General features: G+C 41.6%; 1 protein-coding gene across 1 annotated transcript in view; it reads right to left on the reverse strand.

The window, feature by feature from the left end:
- The window catches only part of BCR (BCR activator of RhoGEF and GTPase), a 106,200-nt gene that overhangs the window by 80,177 nt on the left and 2,352 nt on the right, over positions 1-23,671 (reverse strand). The window lies entirely within an intron of this gene.

Raw genomic sequence — 23,671 nt, forward strand, 5'->3', positions numbered from 1 at the left:
TCTTCAGAGCTTTCAACGTCTGTCCAAGCAGTAACTGTTGGAAGCTTTATAAATCCAAACGATATGCATGAAATACAGTGATTGTTTTCTTCTTAAAACACAAACAGAAAATTCTCTGTCACACTTTACGCTATCCTTACCGTGCTCCTTTGTAACTGGAGATAGCACAGTCTCTGCAGTACCTAAACACAAGGACTATAGACAGAAAGTCTTTCTATTATCAAAGATGATTGCTCCTTTACCTCAGCCTTTACACAAAGAACTTCTTTGCATCCCTATCACAATCAAAAATAGTATTCCGTCTTCCATACTCCTCTCTACTTCTTCTCACCACCTTCCAGCCATCCCTATCTAAACAAATACAGAAGAACAAAGTTTGCCTGTACACTTTAATTTACAACAGATTCAAAACTGATCCAAGTGGCTGTTAATCAGAGCTGAACTTGCAGCCTCCAAGACATTTTCTGTCTAGGAAGAAACCAACTTTCTTGTGTAGAAGAACTCAGTGTCGTTGTTCAGAATGTGTAATTAAAGATACATGTATTTCTAGGGTAGGTTTCTTATGAAAGGCTCAGAAATACCTTCGCTAATCCCTTTGAAAGTGATGAATATTTACAAGTCACAGATTACCACTGAGACAATGCACAGAACTTTTGAAAAGCAAACCAGACCCCCAAATCCTCCCCTTAAAAAAGAAATCTCTTGTTCCAGACATACACAACAACGTTGACAAAGGCACTTGTACTCTAAAATCATTCTACAGCTCTTTCACAAACAGATCTGTGTAGCTGGCAGAGGAAATCCCATCTTGCTACACTGGGCAGAAAAGGGCTGAAGATCCAAAGGCTCCATAGTGTGTATGTGATGGGAGGAATCTTCCTGTTGTTCCTCGCTGCAGCAGATAAAAATTCAGGAATTTTCCCCAGACCCGAGGAAAACAGCACCAGAGTGTTCATTCCCCTCAATTCCCCTCCCCAGCACCTGTAGCAGAGCATAAGTTTCTAAAGCACTGCTGAGCCGTCAGCTGCACCCACGAAGCAAGCAAACAGACATCTTTTGTGCCTCTCTCATTTGGCAGCTGCAGGGGAGAGACGTGGGGGCTGGGAGAAGGGTGTTCTCCCCTAACACACTCAGGGGAGAGCATCATCAAGCATGGAAAAAAGGACTCAAGAAAATGGGGGGGATGCAACAGAACAAGCACACAGATGCCCATGTATTAACTTCCTCTCCTTCCTTTCAGCTTGTAGTTATTTATTATGAAGGCTAATTTTTAATGTTGGAGGAAATCCAAGCCCACCTAAGGCTGGAGAATTTAAAAAGAGAAAAAGCAAAGCACAGCACAACCTTGCCTGCCTGCAGCCTTTCTGGGATAAGGAGAAGAGAAAAGCCTGTCTGACAAAGCATCTTAGTCAGCCACAGTAACCCACAGCTTCCACCAGCCAGCCTTTGGCAAGATCCAGGTAACTAACAACTGGAACAAACCAAAAGTGCCATCGAGCAGTATGCGAGCGCTGGCATGCTGCCAGGGGATCTCAGTCCTGCCCCACAGCCAGGCAGCCAGCACGCAGATACCATAATGGGGCATACAACAAGCTCCCATACCACAGGCAACAGGTGGATCAGAACAAGTGTCAAGTTTAAAAAGTCACAGAAGGGGAGCAGCAGCTGAACAGGTGAAAGCTCTCAGCAGACCCCAGCTGGAACTGAATGCAGCAAGTCAGGAGGGCAGTGGCAGCAGCAAGTGAAACTAAGCAGCAGGAAAAGCTACAGTTTTCCGCAGAGCCAAGTCCTCCAAATTCAGTCCTTAAAACATAAGGAAAAGTGGTAAGCAAAACTAGCATAGTAACCATGGGAGGGACAATAGGAAAAAATCAATATAACATGCTTAGATAACATTTACCACATTTAGTGCCAACACACTAAACCTGTGTTCCCTTTTTGAAATTTTTCTGCACCTTCCCCTAGTTCCCTGTGTTCCTCTAACTAAACACTCACTATCCCTCTAAAACTCAAGAAAGCAGTGAAACTCAAATATAGACATACCACACTCCTCTCAGGCATTGGCCCATCCTGCAATTTTCAAGCTAAGTACGGAGTTATACTCTACACAAGTCAGTTAATTAACACCAGCTCAGCTTTGACAGCACCTTCTGGTTTTTAATGCTGTCAGCTGGTCTATCAGCTGTTTTCTGCATGTCCCCTTGCAAACTTAAGAGGCAGTCCAGGCAGCAGAGGTTTGAGCACTAAACTCTTGGATTAACAGGGGTTAAATAGGGCAAATACATAAGCAGCAGCACCCTGAGGAAGTTAAGAATGGAAGCAGAGCTGAATAGAGGCCAGAGTGCAAGAGCCATCCAATCGGTATTTCTCAAACTCTTACAACGTTTACAAACCTACAAGTAATGGCTGAAATAGGCTGAAACTCCCTAAAAATAGACAGGTAAATTGCTCTAAGACTGACTTAATTACAGTTAAATAAACCCTGCTATAGATCCGTACACCACCAACAGAAGTCATAAGAAAAAAGTAAATAAAGAGGCAAGTCATTCAATTTTTCACCTACCCTTCTCGTATCACTTCTTATGTCTAAGTCACTGCCGCATTCCATAGAACTACCAACCACTGAGCAGCTCACGCACACAGGCACGAGACCACTTCTTCCATTAACACAGGCTCCACTTTGAAACAAAAGGTTCAAAATACTAATCCATATAATTTATTTTCACCCTCTAGCTATTACAGAGGAGATACTATACAGCCGCTGGGGCTCCCTTATCCATACAAATTTAAAGAAGAAAAAAAAAAACCACAACCATGCCCAGCATCCTCCAGGAAAGGCATCCAAACCAAAGTTAACTGGAAAAGCAAACACAGCCAAGGCTCTGTAGCACTGCTGGCCGTTCCTAACGAAGAAAGCTGCCATGGGGCGGAGTTCAGACACACCCACGGGCAGTTCTGGCGCAGATTTGGTCTCCCTTTGCATTAAGTAAAGTTCAAACCAATTTACAAAGGAAATCATCACCTTCATCTTCCATGAGAAGATGACAGAAGTACAAAGAGGCAAAGCACATTCCCCCTCAACAGTCCCACTTTCTTCCACCATACCTGCCATACTAAAGGGATCCCAAGCAATTCAGGCTTTCTTGTATTACCGTGCAACAGGACTCCGCAGCCAGAAGACAAATTGCCTTTTACAGTTCCTTGTAAGATGATCAGCAGACGGGAGCTGAGGAAGGCTGCACTGGAACATGCTTTAGAAGAACCTTGTTCACCAGTTCTAGGTAAGCAGGCTTCACTGCTCCAACAGCTACTCATCTAGTTTTGTGGTAACCTTGAGCCTTCGACCTTGCCAACCAGCAATGCAATGCCTCCTAAAATATGCCACAGAGAGGCTTTTGTTGTGTCCATCATAACTCTTTCTGTCCTCTCCCCCGCAAACAGTAACTCTGCTGCTGTGCAACAAAACTGTGAATCTCCCATCCTCTTTTACTTAGTAGCAATGAATGAGTAGGGCCCAGAGGCAGCAAAGTGAGAAGAGCAGTCTGAGGCAAAACAGCTCCTGCTGAGCAGTCCCTAACTGCTCTAAATGGCTGTCTCCCTATGCAGATACAGCTAATGCAGTCATCTCTCCTCCACCCCTTCTGCTCTCAAATGACTGAATGATAATACAGAAGCAATGCCCCTTTCTCGCAGCCAGACAAAACTGAGGGCCTCAGCAACCTATAAACAATATGTGAATATAAATGACATCCCATCCAAAACTCACACTGTAGTCAAGGTAAGACAAATGGTTCCAAACCTTCTTTTCAAAACGAAACCAAACCAAACCAAACAACAAAAGCAACACTGGATAAACCATAGCTCCCCTACTTTCAGGCCTTCCTCTCCCTACCAAGAGTTCAAGATGATCCCCTGGTAACCTCAGAGAATAGCAGCTCCTTCTCCTTGACAAGCCACTAGATGCTTTTTGGGGCCGCCCCATGAAAGCAGGGGTTCCTTTATTTAGTTTCTTCCCTCCCTTTCCCACCAGTTATTTTTGAGGGATTATGTTTCCTGTTTTCACCGCTCTGTCTCCATTTGTCATTCAGCATGGCCATTAAAGTAAGAGGGAAGCACAGGGGAGCAGACCAACACAAAGCAAACCTCTATGGTTCAGCAAGCAAGGGATTAAATGCCACCTCTTCCCCCCCCCCCCCGCCATCAACCTCACCTCCCTCTCGCACACCCTCCAAGATGTTACGTAAATACGGTTTACCCTCCAGCATATACCCAGATTCTGACAGCTTTGACAGGTCAGACATTTCAGGATGGATCAAACAGGCAACCTATTCATCCTGGTTCATGACAGCTACTTACCCTCCCTCTGGCCGGTCCAGTCTGGATCATGAACAACTTGTTCTGGAAAACCCCTGCCTATATCTTGTACCTAGAAACGGTACCACAACAGTTTTTAGAGTTGAAAGCAGAGCAATATAACCCAGATACTCTTTCTTGGTATGCTGTTGATTTGCAGACATTATCTCCCCACCACCTCAGTAACGGGTGTCCAATTTTCAGAAAAATGCAGTCAGAAAAAAAAGGAAGAAAAATAAAAGTCCTGGCAACAATTTAGAAGGATGTAATCCACGGAAGTCCTGCCCTTTCCCTAAACCTTTGCTTATACATTCCCTGGCAGCAGTCTCACAAACCTTCTTGATGAAGGTTGTACTTACTGAGTAACTCAAATGCAGTATAGTTGCTAGAACTATACAGCTACTCAGTACAGTTGCAGCTCTTCTACAAATTATTATTAGAAGTACAGTGACCCTTGGGAGGAATAAACACCTGGGGTATCAAAGGTAACGTGCGTAACAAAGCAACTGGCTTTGAGTAGAAAAAGGACAGTTTTACTGTTTTAACACCCTTTCAGGTATCTCAAGCTATTTGCTCTCCCTTCATACATTCTTCTTTACTATAGTGTGACTCCCATCAGTCACCTGAGACTCGCAAACAAACATGCTATCTATGAAGTGGAGCAGAAGTGGAGCTAGAAGTACCCGCGCCAAGTCTGTTAACCCCCTCCAACAGTCCACAGGCACCTATTCACATGATGCACAGCTTCCCCAAGGCTGCTGCTACAGTTGCAACCTTCCCCCCCTCTTCCTCCCAGCCACATGGCAGGGCTGCCCCAAAGGTGACGATGCATTGTAGTAGCAGCAGATGATGGCAAGTCAATGGAGGGAGAGGAAAGACTAAAAAGCAAAATGTTGAGACAGGGACACAAAGACTCAAAATAAAATGCATTTGGTTTTTTGAAGACTGCTGAGGGTATGGCTCAATTATATGGCTAAGCTACTCCAATAAGCAAGTGTGGGTTCATGCACCAACAAATCATACACAAAGGATTCTTACATAGGCATCAGAAAGAAATTAGTTTAATTAGGCTCAGGATAGAGAGATCAACAACAAAGAGGAAACTAATCACATGTGAAACTGAGCCATGGATGGCAGGTACAGACAGGAGATCAGGAAAGACTGGAATGGTAAGGGGCACTAAGGGAGAAAAATGTCACAATCAAAAATTCTGTCAACAAGGAGAGAAGTCAGCATCTGAGATGACCACAGACACTTCTGAGGAAGATACGTTTCTGCTCCCAGGTGCAGGGCAGAAGTAACCTGAACTCCACGGGACTGCAAAAATGAACATCTCAGTGGTCAAGAACAAAAGCAACTAAAATCGTAGAAAAGGATCAGGAGACAGACTAGGCTCAATATCTGACAGCTCAGATTGCACAGCTGGGCAAAAGGGAGAATAACCCTCAAGATAAAAGCAACTTCCCAACGCAGAAATCAAGTTCTCCCTTCCATTGCATTAGGAAGGGCAGGAATCCTACCAACACTATCTCAAAATAGGAGTCTAGTTCTCTCTAATAAACTGTGCAACTGTGGAAGTCTATCACACCAATGCCTGTGCATCAGAGCATGCTCTGATGATTAAAAGCCTATGATGAGCCACAGGTTGTGCGTATACAGGAGGGCTTAACACTGCAGGGTTATACACAAGAAAGTCAAGAGAGCTGTGTAGGCACCATTCCACTCAGATGGTATATTCCCTGAGGGCTGGGTATTTTTTTACCTTTGAACAGTACCGCCTCATTTCTTGATATTAGTGTAAACAGACTCACTACAAAGACCGGTTTAGGGAGCTGCTGATTCAGAGCATTAGCAACTTAAGATTTTTAAGTTCTCCTTAAGAGGTAGAACAAGCAGACGGCCCAGTAAAGGAGCTTTGGAAGCAATAGTAATAGAAAAAAAAGAAAAAACCCACCCAAATAAGTACTATGAGTATAAATAGACCACCGGACAGTGAAGACCTGTGCAAAGCCGCTGCAAGTAAGATACTTAAAGTTTGTAGGCTTTGCTGGTATACCACAGATACAATACAGTTGTGTTCCTTTGCTGAGTAAGCACACCAGCTTCTCTTACTGGTCTTAGAAGAGAATGTTAACGAGACCTACCTGGAAGGCTTTAAAATTTAGGGGGAGTACTGTTCTGGCAGGAACTTACTGGTTAATAAGTCTATCTGAAACACCAATGACCTTTACTGTAAATGCACCTTTCCAAGCAGTTAGAAAACAAATAACACACACACACACAAAAAACCAAACCAAAACCCAAACCAAACATCAACCCACCCCCAAAAAAACCACCAACATAGAGATCTGCCGTTGGAGAAATGTAAATAAGAAAAGCTGGTTGGTCTAGAAGTCAATCTTGTAGCACAGGAAAACTGGAATTTTTTTAATTCCTGTCTCCTTTATTGTTGCCAGCTAAAGGCTAGGTTGATTTCTTAAGCAAACTCAGGGGGATAATAGACTGGACTTCCCTGAAATATTCTCCTGCCACATAATCTCTGTATTGCAAAGTATCATTCAATTAACAAAGTTATGGGCAAAAGAAGTGTTGCTTTGCACTGTGGTAAGTGAACAAAAGTCAAACCCCTGGATTCTACTGTGCTAGGTGCCATAGAAATGTTTGGCAAGTAAGAAGACAGAAGAGCTTCCTAGTAAGGAGTCTCGTAATGAGACAAACTATAGCTTCAGTCCATTTACATGCATTAGTAATTAAAAAATAGCTGTTTCGTTCGTTACATAAAAGAAGCTGTGGTCACCAGTATGGTTCTTCATCATTCAAGTAACCCAAGAATAAGCCAACAAAAAGGGACTAATAATGGAAAGAGAAGATGGTTATGTGGATTTAACTAGCTTTTCCCTTTAGGCCCGATCCACTGCAGGGCTCTAGAAGAACTGGTGAAAACAGCAAAGGTTAAACCATACTTGTCTAACCACCACAGAGAGAGATGAGCCAGGATAAAGCTTATTTAGCATTGATTTTACCACATCACTTCACAGATGAGATCTATGTAGTAGAGACTGTCTTAGAGGTTAAGTTCTAGAACTAAGAACAAAAGTTCAGGATTGAAATCCCAAAACTATGATTTGTAGATGACCTTGGACACTTTATTTGGAATTATCGGATTTCCCTGCATGAACAGGCTATTGATAGTTGAACTTATCCATGTTTCTGAAACACCTGCAGATCCCAAAAGCAGACAAGCCTATATCATTACAATAGTGCATGAGAAGATTTGGAAAGAAAAATCCAGTTTTAATATGTGTATCCTTCCTCTTTTGTGCAGAAAATACTAGACTGAGTTTTTTCCCCCCTCGCTCCCTAGACAGATACAAGATCCTTATATGCATTTTTAAGACAACTTCCAAAACACTACTTTGCAACATTAGAATGATAATTTATCCCCTTAAAAGTAAATAACTGACCCTACTCACAAGTTTCACACAGACTTTACTATAATTACAACTATATTTCAATATACTTAAAACAAAACCCAAGATTTTTCAAAGACAGGACTCCCAACATCTTAAACACTATTCCTTTCTGCAGGCTTGCCTCTCTGAAAAACATTCACCCATCCAATTTTTGCTTTATCAGGAACCTGCTACATTCCAAAGGGCTGTGCTCAAGGTTGTAATGTTATTTTCCAGGCATTTTGCTGACTATTTCACTGCCAAATAAGGCCCTTTGCAGGATGCACTTGTTTGCAAGAGCTCAAAACCTGAGACATTACAACAGGGCTGCACAGTATGCTGACGGGAAGAAGTAGACTGCTGTTTACTTCAATCAAAGGGAAAAAGTGTGTCACTTTGTGTATTTTTAAAACCAAGAATTAATAATTGACATTTGCCTGCTGACAGTCCTTTGATCCCAAAGCAAAACAAGCTAAAGGGATACATTCAGTAGCACAGCTGCCCCTGGGGTGAGCCACTAGACAACTGCATACTCTGTAAGGTGGAGAAGAACAGGAAGAAGAACATGAATTTGCCCTTGTAACAGGGAAATAACTTCTTCTGAGCCTTCTTCTGAGCAACTAGGCTTTGAGTATTATCTGAGAGACCCAGTTGTAGACAGCACGATGGTAAACAGCGTAAGTGGTTTGCTACTTCTAGTTTTCCCCTATAAATAGCAACCCCTCCCCACTGCCTACAGCACTTCCTGACATCTCCCAGACACACTTGGTATGCATACAGAGATCTAACAGAATTTGACAGCAGCAGGTTTCATTTGGAACCATCTTCAAGGACATATTAAACGATGCAGTTAAATCCACTTAAATGCCCGATAGAGTATCAGAATAAACCTGTTAAAAGGATTATTCTGCATAGTAGTTGATTTCTACAACAGTTGTATTTGTTGCAAAAGCCCTTTAAATGAATACAAGATAAGGAAATCACCTTGGGGCTCAGGGCTGGTAGAGCACGTAGATAAGATTCGTGGGCCTAAGAGAAGAAACCAGCTATTTTAAAAAGGGGTTTGGCAGAAGACAACCAGACCCATCTCTGTTGAGTTGTTCAAACTGCCTCAGATATTAATCCTATTTCAGGAATATAGGGAGTGCTCTGGGCACAATGAGTCAGTAGGGTGGGGCATTTTTTTCCATGTTTGTGGACTGAACAGGAACAGAAAGAGCAAAAGAATCTGGAAGCCAGAAATCTAGCACCTGGCTGCTATACAGGCAGGAATTCGGCAGGGTTAAGTCAGAAGAGCTCACAGATCTGTGCAGAGACAGCACTCACAGGTAAAAATAGAAGTCTTATCTGGGAGTCAAGTAAACATCCTAAATAAAATTGAAAAGAGAAACTGTAAAGATGTTTCAATGCTGTAAGCTACATATATTTTCTCTTGATGACCCTTGCCCCCTCCTTGTTCTAGACTAAGCTTTCTAAGCAGATCACGCTATTTGACATGTTGCACTATTTGGCCAGGACAATGACATTTTATATTTCAAATGCAAACGAGTGTAAGAAGGCCTAGCAATTACCTCTAAAACGCCCCTCCACAAAAACACTCATCAAGGGAAAATATTCACATACTATGTAGTTATAAGATGTAATATTGCCGATGTCTCATTAGAGTAATCACATCATAAAAAATAATATGAAATCTTAGCCCATGAACACTCACACATACACTCCTAAAACCAAATGCAAGTTACTTAAGGTGATCTACTCTCCCCTAAAAGCTGTGCTGACCTGACGGCCATACAGTCCTCCTTCCAGATGATTTATGACCTAAACAATCTTTTAGCAGAAGCTAGAGACCTTTTTTTAGTCTTCATAAAAAGGAATAATTGTATTTTCTTTTCCATTTTCTCCTGGCCATAAACAGTCAGTGCATTTGCTGATGTAATAATTAAAAACATGAAGTACTTACATAGGCAACTGAAAGGGGAGTCAGTCACATGGACTAGGATGTCATCTGGTCTGTCTTGCAAACAATACTGACTGTAAATATATCTTTTTCCCCATTTTCAGTCCTAGCATTCTACTTAGATTTATTCGATGAAATAAACTATTTCAAACATCAGCAAGCCCTTTAGCTGCCTTTTCTTCCTCCCTCGCCCCCCAACAGCAGAAACGAAGCATCTGACTACGGAAGAGGTACTCTGTTCATAGGATATCCCAAACCTCTTCCTGAAATCCCAAAGCAGCTGGCTAATCAGAAGTGAAATTGTTAAACGCGACTTCTCAACATTAATGTTCCCATTGTTATTTGAATTAACAACCTCAGAATCCCAACAGACTCGGGGTTTAAGCATACATTGTCTTTCATGGCATTATACTCCCTCCCCTCCAACACCAACCAAGCAGTTGCTGCTCCAACACAAACATTTTTGGGAAGGATGGATGAGATCCATGGTTAGAGGGGTTTTGTGTTTTGGTTTGGGGAGTTTTTTGATTTTTTTTTGGTTTTGGCTTGGGGAAAAACACAAAACAAAAAAAAACAACACACAGATAAAATTCCCTGATCCAGTTCTCAGGGTGAACCTACAAATGAACAGTTGTTGGCACAACTGACAGGGCAGCATGCCACAGCATGAAGCATTATCACCAAAGACAATTTAAGTCAAGACTTAGCCTCAAGGGGCATAATGTGAAAATACTGGAAGACATATACCAATACATGTTGTCAGACAAGGCAGCCCTTGCTTCAAATTTTAAACAAATAATAATTTTTTGAAAAAATAAAAAGTGGAAAAAACAGAGATCAACACATAAGCAGAACTAGTCACACCAATCACACCCATAGGCAGGCAAATGCAACCCAGATTTTGAACTTAATTATTTAGAGGGGAAACTGAATAAGTTAATAGAAACACAGAATTAAGAAAGAAAAAAAGAATTAGTGGAAGAAAGTATATTCGTTGTAGGAATCAGTGAAAGGGCAAGCCTCCAGCAACAGAATTGAGGGGGGTTTTTTGTCTTGTTTTTTCTTTTTTACAGTATTTTCCTTTAAAAGTTATATATGAATATAAACTCATTTCTAAACATGGAGAAAGTTAAAAGAAGTGTGGTCCAGGAATAATTGGATTCCAGGACATTAGGGCTCACTGAAATTCAGATAAAAGCCTGAGCTTCAGCTCAAGCTGCATACTTCCTTGTTAAAACACTGTTTTTCTTTCAAAGTTCGTTTTTCATCCTTTACATGCATTTGAAAAAATACTTGCAAATGACTTGTTTCCTTACACAGAAAAATAAAAGCACAAAACATCCAACTACCAAGTACTATTAAACAAGCCTATTTGCAACATGCATCAGCCCTACACGGCAAGTGCCCATTAATCAGAAAAACAGTATTAGCATCAGAATGTTTCCTTAAACAGCTGTTGATCTAATTACAAGAAAAATCTTGTTACAAAGTTTAGGTGGAACTTCATAAGGGTGCTTGATCTTTGCATCAGTGCATATTTGCACATACATTGAAACCAGTCTGAAACACATATACAGAATAGAAGATTTAAGTTCAAGAATTCTTCTTCTTCAGTTTTTTATTTGCACACATATATTCAGAACATATTTACATAACAGATAATCAAGCTGTCTTCCTTGGTTTAAGAGGAGCCACTGAGATTTCACACAAGTACTGAAATTGAGGACAGGCACTAACTGGAAAGATGTGTAACCCTTTATCTGCAGTATGAATTTTATTATGTTTACATATTGAACATAAAACAGAGCAGAGCTTAGATCACATTAGTATGTATTTTAGTTTGACCAGACGGTGAGACCACAACAAATTATGTATAGGTCAGTGCTCAAGCCTGAATAAATTTGGGGTAGTCAAGGTCAGGGCTAGGGCATATTTGCTGAACACAAGCATGACAGGTCAGTCACAATCCAACAGCTAAGATCACACCATGGTGTAACAGAACATAAGTGCTACAGACAATCACCCAGCTGAAAAGAAGGCATCTTCTGTTGTCTCCGATACTCTAAAAACATAACAGAGATATTTTTCTCCCCATGCATACTAAAAAAATAACCTACCTAACCAAAACTCATTTTGACAGAGTCTTACCTCAGAGGACTGGACAAACTGAAAAAAGCATATCTGATGTTTTGATGCAAACACTATTTTGTCATTTTCTCTTGCCTTTTTGCCTCTTAAGATGGCAGAGGCAGAGTGGCGCTAAAAGAATTATTAAATAAAGTAAAAATGCTTTTCCAAACTGCATTAGTGTTTCCATAGCACCCATCCAGGAGACATAGCAGATGCATATGGACAGCTAACACAGTTCTTTAAAAGGCAAGAGAAACTTTAAAACAGAACTACATTTTTGAACTGCCTCCCCAGTATAGCTCACAGACAGCTCTCAACCACATCTGCAGTATTGTTACTGAAACTGGACAGCATAAGCTGCACGCATGTAAGTTTTAAAACATTTATAACACAGGCCTGTGAAAATCCTATCAGCTCTTTTGAAGCCAAAAATCAAGCCCACACTTCAAAATAAAGATAACTTGGGAAATTCTGGTTCAGGTAGTTATAGAGAAACATACAGCTAGTGCTGTGGAGTTTCAGTCACTGCAAAACAGTCACTAGAAATTCCCTGACATCAGCAAGTCCTGCATCAAGACTTTCCTGAGATACTGTTACAGCTCTCAAGAGCAGCCATTGGTGTATCCAACTGTTAGATAAAACAAAAACAATAGCCCTAGTTCAAAAAAATCAAAATTAATTAAGGTCTCTCATTCCTTCCTTGCTAGTTATTCCAAACTCTACCTCTTTTCCATCAGGATAATATTTTTTCCTGGTGGGAACTCTGACCCTTTTAGCAATACAAAAAAACTCTGGTAACAGCAAGTTGACTTCAGCTCTGTAACTGCATGACAAGAATTTGTATTCTTACCACCTTACCAGGTGGTTTTTACTGGAGTTGTCTTTCAGTGCCCACTCCCCTGGATGTACTCAAGGGGCTCCCTTTGAAGCTGAGTTCAGTGCACCAGTACCTGCCTGCCCTCCACAGCACAGGTATAGGCACCACCTTCTTAAAGAACAGCCAGTTCTTTACTTATCTCAGGGAGTGCTATATTTTCTCCTCTGCTGGGGTCAGCATTATCTCACCCATTCACCTCCCTGGTGGAATGTTTCAGTACAATGCAGAATTTTTCAGTGGTGAGAGACACTGAACACAAACAGGAGTATAAAGATAAAATCAACGTCAAATTGCAGACACTGTCATGGAGGTCTTAAGCTAATAGCGGGGAGTACTAAAAGAAACATCGTGATACTATCAACCATCTACTAAAACTTTATTTAAAAGATGCACAGATGTGGTGCTTCGGGATATGGTTTAGTGGTGGACTTGGCAGTGCTACCTAGTTAGTAGTGCTATCAGTTGGACTCAACGATTTTAAAGGCCCTTTCCAACCTAAATGATTCTATGATTCTAATCTAACACTGAAGTAGAGAGCGATCACCATCAACCTGAAGTTTCTGATACAGTTTCATGGTAACCAGTACTCCAGTAGCTCCAAATATTTAGTTTACTATGACCATCAGTTTACTAATATAAAGTTATTTCACTCGGTGCACACGGAAGTTGCAAAATCAATTTGGATTAGAAAGGGTCAAAGTGATGCATAAATCCTATGTATATATTTTTATACAGAGCAGTGCAGTTTCTCAACAACTTAAAGGCTTAATAGGTTTGCATAAGTGCTCAGCTCTGCTTAGGAGGACCTTCAAGAAATTCAGCAAATCAAATTGAGGAAGTGCCTCTCCGGAGACTAAATGGCTGCAGTGACAGGTCTGCATTCTCTGGGCTATGTGTTCAAACACCACTCAGGAACACAAGAAAGTGGAAAATAATTTTCTTCAATATGCCCTGATCTAAATTTATCAGATATTTATCAGTGCTCCTGCACCCACATGAAACAGAACCCAGCCCTCACCTGAATGACAAGAGCATCAGACCATGTAAACAATCTCAAAATTGCAATCAGCCTCTCATTACTGTCATTCAGTACAGATCAATTCAAGAAGGCAGCCAGGCCTGTAGCTCAATACTACACCTGAAATACCAAAGGAAAAACAGTGAACCTTCTTGATCACTATCATCAGAAAAGAGCATGGGGACCATCAGTCAGGTCTGCCAAAGGCCCTTATGCTGGAAAAAACTGAACTGTTGCATAAGTGTAAGATAGCAAGTGGTTCCCAAGCTCCCTGTTGAAGGGAACACATGCCGGCTCTTCTGAAGATACTTGAGGACTAAACACATAGTGTTTAGTCCTTTCTCCCACACCATACCCTTCCATCTGATCAGATACATGCTCATCATGCAGTTCTGCTAGCAACGTCTGCCTTCTGGCAAGCACCACAGGTTTCCTAGGAAAGAGGGCAGCTGCAGACCATGGAACACCCAAAGCAGTTACATGATTTGCAGCATACTTCATTCCTATGGGTAGGTTCCTTAGGAAAGAAGCTAGCAGAGAAAAGGCTGAAAAAAAGCTTCACCCACACAATTATTCAGGCAATTGTGAGGCCCAACATATTGCTTGTGTGAAGTGTGTGAGTTTTCTATCACAGAAGCAGTTCTTGAAGGCTTTTGAGGAGCCTGCTTATGTGAGCTGAGAGATACTTGTTCCAGCAAGTTAGGAAGCCAAGAGCACCTTTGAGACAATACTCTGGACTTGGCTAAAGCACTCTCTTCCTGATATCCACCTACCCCATATCAGGCACTATGGATGACCAATATTAGACTAGACAAATGGTATATGTCCCAAGGCCGAAGAATGTATTTTCATCAAGACTACAGCTTCTCAGATTTTTTCCCTCTTTGCAATTCAGATTTCACTCATCATCAGTAAAACAAGGAACAGACTGTAAGATGTGCTCTTCGCTGCAGTCACTGATGTGGTGCAGGCTGCACACCACCTATACATGGCACCTTTAATCACAGCTAAGCACTGGGCTTGATATCCACCACAATTAGGCTTAGACAGAAGAACTGCAATAGAAGTTTACAACAGGATGTTCTCTGCTGGCTAATCTACAAATTCAAGTAAGTAATTAGTACAATTAGCACAGATAAATATATCCATCCAAATACCACAATTTCCTCAATGACAATGATAAAACATTGACAGATCGAGGCATTACTATGTCGTCTTAGAGCGATGACAATGATTTCACCCCTATCAGACTGAGAGTTCCAATGACCACCTCAGGAGAATGTAGAGCAAAAAGACACCCAGCGAAGGGAAGGGAATTCTCACACTCAAACATTCAACCTAGAAGGATTCAAACAAAGAGGTCAGTCTGCAGAAGAGGTAAAGGGCAAGGATGGGGGTAACACACAGACACAGAAACCTTCCAACAGTGATCAATTCACTTTCTCAGCATATTATTTTCTGAAACTTCATGTGGTAATGTCAGCGTTGACCATTACAAAAAAATTTCAGGAACAGATATAGGTTAGCAGGAAGCAAAAATGAAGACTGCTATGAACTGAGGTAGTTAGATGTTTTTCTGTGCCTTGGCTCATACTAAGCATCATAATCTAATCTCTTTTGGGAAGCCCTGAGCCCAGCCAGGCTGACAGGCCACTACTATCTTCCTGGGCAAAGTCATACCATGGTACGTAATTGTAGACTGCAGCAGATACAGTCCTCTGCGTTTGCATGTTACACCTCCCTAGTGACAACAGACCAATCACATTTCCTTTTTAGCAGCTCAGGCACGTTTGAAGCCTGATGCTCCAGGGAATGAGGTATTTTTCTTCAGAACAGATTATTCTAGGAAGTGGCTGGCCCATTTTAAAAGAACACACAGATGCGACTATAGGTAACTGATGGCTTTGTTGGGTTTTTGTGGCTTTTTGTGTGGGTTTGTTGTTTGGGGTTTTGAGGGGTTTTGTTTTGGGGGATTTTTTGTTTGTTTGTTTTTAACTATCCTAACAACTAGCGCGTGCTCCAGCCTCACCCATATTGTGGGTTCAAAAATGGGCACTCCTTACCTAGCTTTGCAGCCAAGGGAGTATATAATTTCTGATAACATAATAGCTGGCACATATCCCACCAGAGAAGTAGCTGCATTTCAGTTTGAGTGTAGAATATTCTAAAGCCCTTAAGAAGAAGTAAACAGACATATCGAGCCAAGGCTGCACAGTGCACTTCACACATCAAGAACAGGTCACAAACACAGAGCAGCGGCTGAGTACAAACACGCAAGCTGCTCACTATTAAGTAACTACTGCAAAAGCTGGCTTCTTAGATTTCAGGTAATACTGTGTGATCCACAGCAGCCTGCTACAGTTGTTACTATCCTGTTGTCACAGACCAATCTGCAAGTAATTTGGGGCTTTTGGATACTTCACAGTGAGACCTAACCTGTACAGAAGGTTCAACGGAGGATGGCTTTTTTTTATATATTATTTTTAAAAGAGGGAAGGTTGTGGTGTACTTATTCTCCCTAGAAAAGAATTCCTTCCTCCACAAATAAAAAAAACAACCCAGAAGCAACAAGGATCAGTGAAATGACTACAAATAACAAAATAACAGAAGACAACAACTAGGCAAAGGGCCTGCAATACAAACAGACACAATTAAGTAGTATAAACCAACAGACTGAACTTTGCTAATTCACTCTTCCTACAGGGCAATCATTGTGTATTCTCACACGCATACTCCTCGTATTCACATAGCCACGAGCAACTAACTCAGCTCCAGCCGCCACATTTTGGCAGAGCTTTCTCTGAAACAGAGATTCCAATTACATTTGCAATAATCTTATTACTACATCAGCCATAACCTGTTTAAGAAAGGGTCTGAAAGATACCATTTTGGCAGCTGGGAAGAAGACAAAAGGGAGACATGCTTTTGTTATTTTAGTAACAGGAAGATTTGCAAACTACAACCAGATTTTGTGACAGAAATATACCATGCTGTTCCTACTGTTTAAAACACACACAGCACAACCCAAAACAAGTTTAGAGAAGTTACGGATTTGTAAAACTGCCTCAGCAGTAACACAGACCAATGTTCAATGATTTACTTACAGTTTATGGTTGCTTTCTCATCACATGTAATTTAAAGATATGATCAGGAGGCAATCCACTTTGTTATCAGTGAGCTGGCCAAAACCTGCTTTGTAACTTAAGACACTCAAATTGTTGTTTTGGAAGTACTTTATTCACATGCAGTTCACCCAAACTAATCTATGCCAGCATTTCTGTTGTCACTTGCAGTCTACCCCTCTATCTGCACCGCAAAGTTGACATTAAATCTGTACCAGAACACCATTTCTTTTCCTACATGTGCCAGCATGAGATTACTAAAGTCAATGACATTTCACCAGGGAAAGAACAGGATCAGGTCCTTATTGTTCTTTCCATGCTTATCTGACTGGGCAGAACAAATCAAAGAGGAGACAGTCAAAAAAAACCTGCTAGCCTTGGTTTCTCTAGGGGAAAGCAAGCTCCAGATAAGCTCTGCCTCCAATCAACAGTCTGATTTTCATGAACAGCAATATGCTTCCCTTGGTAATTGAAATGGAACAATTCTCCTCAAACAGCTTGCCAAGTCTCACCTCATTAACCTTTATGGACTGACCTCCAAAATTCCTTGAAGCTGAAATACATGTCCCCCTTGCCTCTGCACGGTAACTGTTTATCCCTGAGAGGTTGGGGAGAAAGGGAGGGCGTTAGAGAGAGAACTGCTAAACATGCTAGAACTGGAAGATAGGTACCTGTTTCCAGGCTATTACTGGGGCCCAAACCTTCACAGGCTTCTGCCTACTCTGCTGGCCCATCTTTCAGACAGCCTGCAAACCCAAACTTGGATTACAGATTATCCCCCCCTCCCCAACACTTCTTTTAAGAGTCAGTATCATTAGCTATAGCATGCTGCCCAGTGTTCAAACAAGCATCTCCTAGCCCACACTTGATGGTTTAGCAAATTTTCTTACTAAAGCTTATTTCCCCCCCCAGCCCCCAAGTCTGTTACTCAGGATGCCTACTCCCCATTCCACCCAAGTCATTTACTACCTTTGCTCACACCTCATGAAACTTTCTGGTAGCAGTGAAAAGCAAGCTGTCAATGAAGGAGCAACTGAACACAGTACTTAGCATTTTATACAAACATCCAAACCAAAGGTAAAAGATGAACGGAAGCACTTTGGAAAGGTGGTAGAACAATTAATTCCACAAATTAGTAGACTCCTAGCTTTCTTTATCTCCATGTTAGCTTCAGAGGGCATAACTGCAAGAATCAAGAGTACAACATTCCAGTTCTGCACCTCTGGAAGTCTGTACATAGGATCATGTATACTTATACTTAATAGTGAAAATCTTCCAGGTTAAAACCACACATTTGGGCAACTGCTTTGCTAGAGATGAGAAAACAGAGACCAAAGCACCTCATTCCCCAACACATTTCACTGCTTGAAAGTCCACCACCTACATGCACAAGTAAATCACTTCATAAGCCACAGTCAGTGCTTATAGCAAGATAAAGACAGACCCGTCTTTCTGCCCATGTTTGCCTATTCCTCCACACTGCAACTAGTTTCACTCCACCAGCCCAGTCCCTTCGTTAGTTCCAAACCCTATCCAATTCTATTGATGCTCATCCCCATCCTCAGCTCTTTACTCCCTTGCTCACCTTTGGTTCTGTAACGGAAAAAAAGCTGAAAAGCTTTCACATCAAGAAAATGAAGCCAGTGCAAAAAAGTTCCAAGACATCAGGTTTTTCCACTCCTCCTTTCTCTTCTTTTTCCTTCAGCCACCTAGAAAGAAGCCTCCATCTCAGAGGAGGTAGTGCAGTGGGGCAGGCAGTAAGCCCATGGATGCTCCCAACTCTCCCTGCCACTTCTCAGGGCAGGACCACAATTTTCTTCAAAACAGCAACCTCTCCGTGTTCTTTCCTCTGAAACCATTTGGGCAGAGGCTGACAACTGTGAAGCAGAATGGATGCACATTTCGTACACACACACACACCAGTTCAACTGCTTTGACCATAAACCAGTGCTGTTTCAGTACTTTGAACAGAGTCAGCAAGGACCATAAGAGCAGCTAACTGAGCCACCGTCCTATTATTGTGGTTCCAATTGCCCACACATTTCCTGCTCAAATGAAAGGCTTTATCATCTTGTTGTGTTGCATTCACTGCAATGCTTTAGACTCTAGCCCCTGGTTCTCTGAAATCACCATGCTGAAATCACCTAGGTCCCACTGTTTTGGCATACATTGTAGTCTGTGGTCGTCACAGTACGGATGCTGCATGGATATCCAAATGGCTCTGTTGCAGCTTGGTCCTAGCCTTGAGTTCCTCTAACATTCCCATACTTTAAGTGTGCACTGGTATTATATGTCACCTGCCCAGCCACAGATCACTGCCTCATGCAGCGATGGCAGTTGCGCAAAAGTGGGCTCATCTCTACTGCCAGACAGACCACTTTTAAGCTGTTGGCAGTTATGCAGGGATGACATGCAGCTTTCTACCTAACCCACTACTTGCAGAATTCATAGCTCTCTGTCTACTTACTCCACAGGACAGCCAGTCCCACTTTGATGTCTCAGTCATGGACCATGAAAATGAGTTTCACACAAACAGACCAGGCGACATGAGCACTCTCCATGGCTTCCCATTATCAGGCAACTACTATCTGGATTGGTTTACACTCTCATTTCAAGGGCAGGTGCTTTGTGATTGGAGAAGAACCTGAATGTTGGGGTGGGAGAAACTCCATCATCAGCGTGAGCCTAAGAAAAGCAAAAATAAAATCTATCTGCGTGGCAGTACTTATGGTAGGCCTGAGGTAAAGGTTAGTAACTGTTTGTGGAAGAAGAAGCAGAACAAACACGACTGCAGAGTCTACTATAATTATTGGGAACATAAAGCAGAAACTCCAAAGATTCCACTAAACTCAGCTGGAGGGAAAGAGAAATCTAGCAGAGAAAGAGAGGGAGCTCTTCACTCCCACAGACTAAGAAGAGGGGAGTGGTAGCACAAGCAGCTTGATAATCTCAACAGCCACTAAATCGCTGGAAAGCAGGGGAGGGGGGGACGGGGTGGGGGGGGGTGTTAAACAGCATCTTGTCATGAGTGCTCCTAGGAAACCCACTGATCATCACAGCAAAGGATTAGATGTGTTTAAAAAGTAATAGCAAAATGAACTAAACAAGCGTCAGAGAAAATTTAGATGTCATTCCTGACCCAACGTAAGTCACAGACTGACAGCAGGACCTGTGGCCAGCAGCCCTTAAAATTAGTGAGATCTACACATTATGAAAGTTCCTACATCTCAAATCCTCACAAGGAAGAATCACTGCACAGTGGACTGAAGTCTGCCTCAGCTGCTCAAAGGAAAGTTGTGTTTCTAACAGCAGCAACTGCACTGGGATGTTCCCCCATGAGTCGTCTTTGTACTGCTAAAACATTGCAAAGCACTTTTCAAACTACATCTTGTAAAATCCACAGAATACAATAGTGGGTGGAAGAAGTGCAGAATTAAGAAACTTATCCAAGATCTCAGAACATGCAAGTAATTCAGGAAGGGACCCTTGCAGAAACTGATATAGAACAATGTCCTTCCATGATGACATACTGCATGCTTTTAGGGGCTTTAAAATTAACTAGTGTCAAGGATTACCCTAAAAGCAGAAAATTCAGATGCTTGCCTATCTGCTTAGGCATTTAAGGCATACAAAAACTGAAAAATCTACTGCTCTAAGTAAGTATGCGCTTTAAAATGGCATTCTGCTCAGCTGAGATAACAGGAATTTTGAGTCTTGCAGTTCACATGCACAGGTAAATTCTGCACTCTTTCCTCTGTCTACATCAAACTCACTAAAAACATAGAGAACACTCCATGCTCTTCAGAAAAGGACATTCATCACCCCCACACTTTGTAGAGGCTAAAGTAAGTAAGACTTTACTCCCAGTGGAATTAAATTATGCATCCCCAAACTGATCTTATATTAAGCATTATGGCTGTTGGTAGATTTCTATAGAAAGAGCCTGGCAGAACTCTCTGGAGAGCACTATCAAGTCCTCTCAAGTGAACAGAAATCATTACTGGAGCACCTTTAAGGAAGCAGCTTTACAGGTAAATATTATCCATGTGGACTCCAGATAGAGTTTCTATGGTGTTATGCAGATAGATAAAATGATTTCACACACAGAGCTATGAAAGAGCATGCACTGATGTTATGGAGCAAGCTATAAAGCCAAGCAACAACTCCAGCGTGCTCCTCAATTAACAGACTGTTAATAGTTAAAAAACTGACCCAACTGAGGCCATTGCAAGGCCTCCGCACTGCATAACAGCACTATGCAACTCTCCCCTTGATTATAAGCAGAAACACACAATGGGTGGCTTCTCTTGAGTCTGTCTCTGCAACTAATGTTTAACAGTAGACAGAATTTAAAAAAAAATCCTGCTCTTCCTCTGCAATCATAGTAAAAATACCCAAGCTTTCTTTTTCCTATTCCCACTACAGGAAATTAGTGACACATAATTCATCCTAACATAAGTATCTTTGCTCAGGCTCTATTAAGGACGTTTAATAGAAAGTACAGTTATTACCAAATCTCAACCCCAAAGCTCTCATTCTGCTCCTTGGGAAAAACTGAAAGCCTGCTACCTTGGTCTAATTTAAGGTTATTGATAACCCAAGAACCCAGATTCAAATTTTGGCTTGGATCCCATTCACTTGAGAGTGAGGTGACCTCCTTCTGGTCCTTTTTTGTAATACAAAAGAGGAAATTATCACTTGACTGGGAACTCGAGAAAGAATTTGGACAAAACAGCACATGCCTGCTGGCCAAGCTCAAGATGCACTGGGGCAGCAGATCCAGACAGAAAGTTCACATCACACCTGTCCACACCACTTTCAGCATTACTAAGGCCAGGGTCATGAAAAGCAAAGCCAGCAAGCATACAAAAATCTGAATGCACAAAGAAGCCAAACACTATTGAACAAATCCCACTCGATGCTAATTAACATTAAGGCTGGACAGAACCTGCTGTGATTCAAACTTGCACTCTCCGTTCGAGCAAAACTTCACTGAAGCCTGGCAGAACCAGTGACCGAACCACAGGTGCAGGAAAAGCTGGCTGGAACTGTGATCTGCTTTCATACCACGTGGTGATGGAGAACAGTCTGCATCAGAGCATGATAGTTGGGAATGGTAGCCAGCCAGCTAATCACATAGTGACCTCTCATGCCTTTTGTTTGTTTTATGGAAAAGCAGTTCTGCCAATTGGTTTCAGATCAAAATTCTTCCTAATCAGGAAAGAAAGAAACTTTATATAAAATGATGCTCAGTAGAAATTAACCAGAAACACAGTCCTCCTGAAAGCATAAGCTTTTTTGGTTAAATAAAAAGTTGCCACCAGCTAATGTGCAAGACAGTAATGATTAGCCATCTGGTGAAGGTTCCTGCTACGCTTGCCATGTTACCCCCTATGCTGAGGAAAGCAGAAGGTGGATCAGTTACATTCTGTCCTTGCCTGCAATTGTGTGGTCCTTAGGAACAAGCAAAAAGCTTTCCAGCACAACCACGAATTGTAACTGTTCTGACTTTTCAACAGACCACCTTCTTTTTTTCTTTTTCTTTTTTTTTTTTGTATTAAGATCACTGCATCCCAGCTAAATTATTTAAAATAAAAATTATCTATTGCCTTTCTGAAAGTTGAATGTATCATCAAGCTTTATCAACCTTTGTTATTTTTGTCCCTTTGTTTCCTTCTGCAAAAATTGCAACTGCCAGGAGGCTTCCCAGTCATCTAAAGAGCATCAGTAAACAAGAACAGAGACAGATGGCTGCAGCTCAGTTTAAACCAGCACAAGATCCAGCCTCTCCCCTGCATTGCAAGTACTACCCATAAGATACAAACACATGTATAGATCCAAACAAGAACGCAGCAGTCCCAGATAGAAAACACATATGTATATACAATCGCATAAGGAAGAAGTCACTGTGAGGACAGGGTGCTGAGGTTTCATGTACAGTGACCATCCATTACAACTGTACAGCCTTCCAATAATACAACAGGATGTCAGGATAGCAGGGGAGAGCTCTCCCTCCATTTTTGCTCCCAAAAGTATTCCTGGCAAAAAACAATCAGCGGGGAAAGTTAAAACCAGGCACCTCCTTCCAGCAAAGTTACTCTTCTGAGAACTAATACACCAAATTCACACAACCTAAGAAAGTGAAAACATTTCAAATAGGCCTCTCAATTCACCTACTACTTCAGGAATTCAGTCACATTGACAAATAACATGTTAACCCCTTATTAAAATGACAGATTCAGAAAGACAAAGAAAACCTATAGGATAACTCACAGATTTAGAATTATAGAGGTCTATCAAAATAATCATACTTGTTTTTTTTCATTCCTGGATTTGATTGTTTTTCAATTACTGCTTAGAAGACTACTGGTGTTAGCACAAGATACTGTTTATATTATGTGCCTTGCCTCGCTAAATAGATTCAGATGTCCATGTCCATTCAATAAATCTATCTGAATCAACATAGTTCACTGTTTGCCTCTTCCACCAACTATAAATCCACTGTGATTCCACAGACACACCCGCATGCCTGAACAGCTTCTAGAAGAACGGGTTCAAACACTGCCCATTCTTCCCCAAACAAAAATTTTGACTCTGCTGAAATTAAACTAACAGCTCTCCCTCGGGGCTTCCTGATATTCCAAGTTCTTCCTTAATGATAGCAGAAAGCTTCAAGAACAGGGTTGCACAATCATCACCTCCAATCAGCTCTAATTGAAGGATGACACGAGACAGAACGAGAAACTAGCACTCCAATTA

Source organism: Chroicocephalus ridibundus, chromosome 13 (genome assembly GCF_963924245.1).
Source record: "Chroicocephalus ridibundus chromosome 13, bChrRid1.1, whole genome shotgun sequence".
In the NCBI taxonomy this organism is placed as follows: domain Eukaryota; kingdom Metazoa; phylum Chordata; class Aves; order Charadriiformes; family Laridae; genus Chroicocephalus; species Chroicocephalus ridibundus.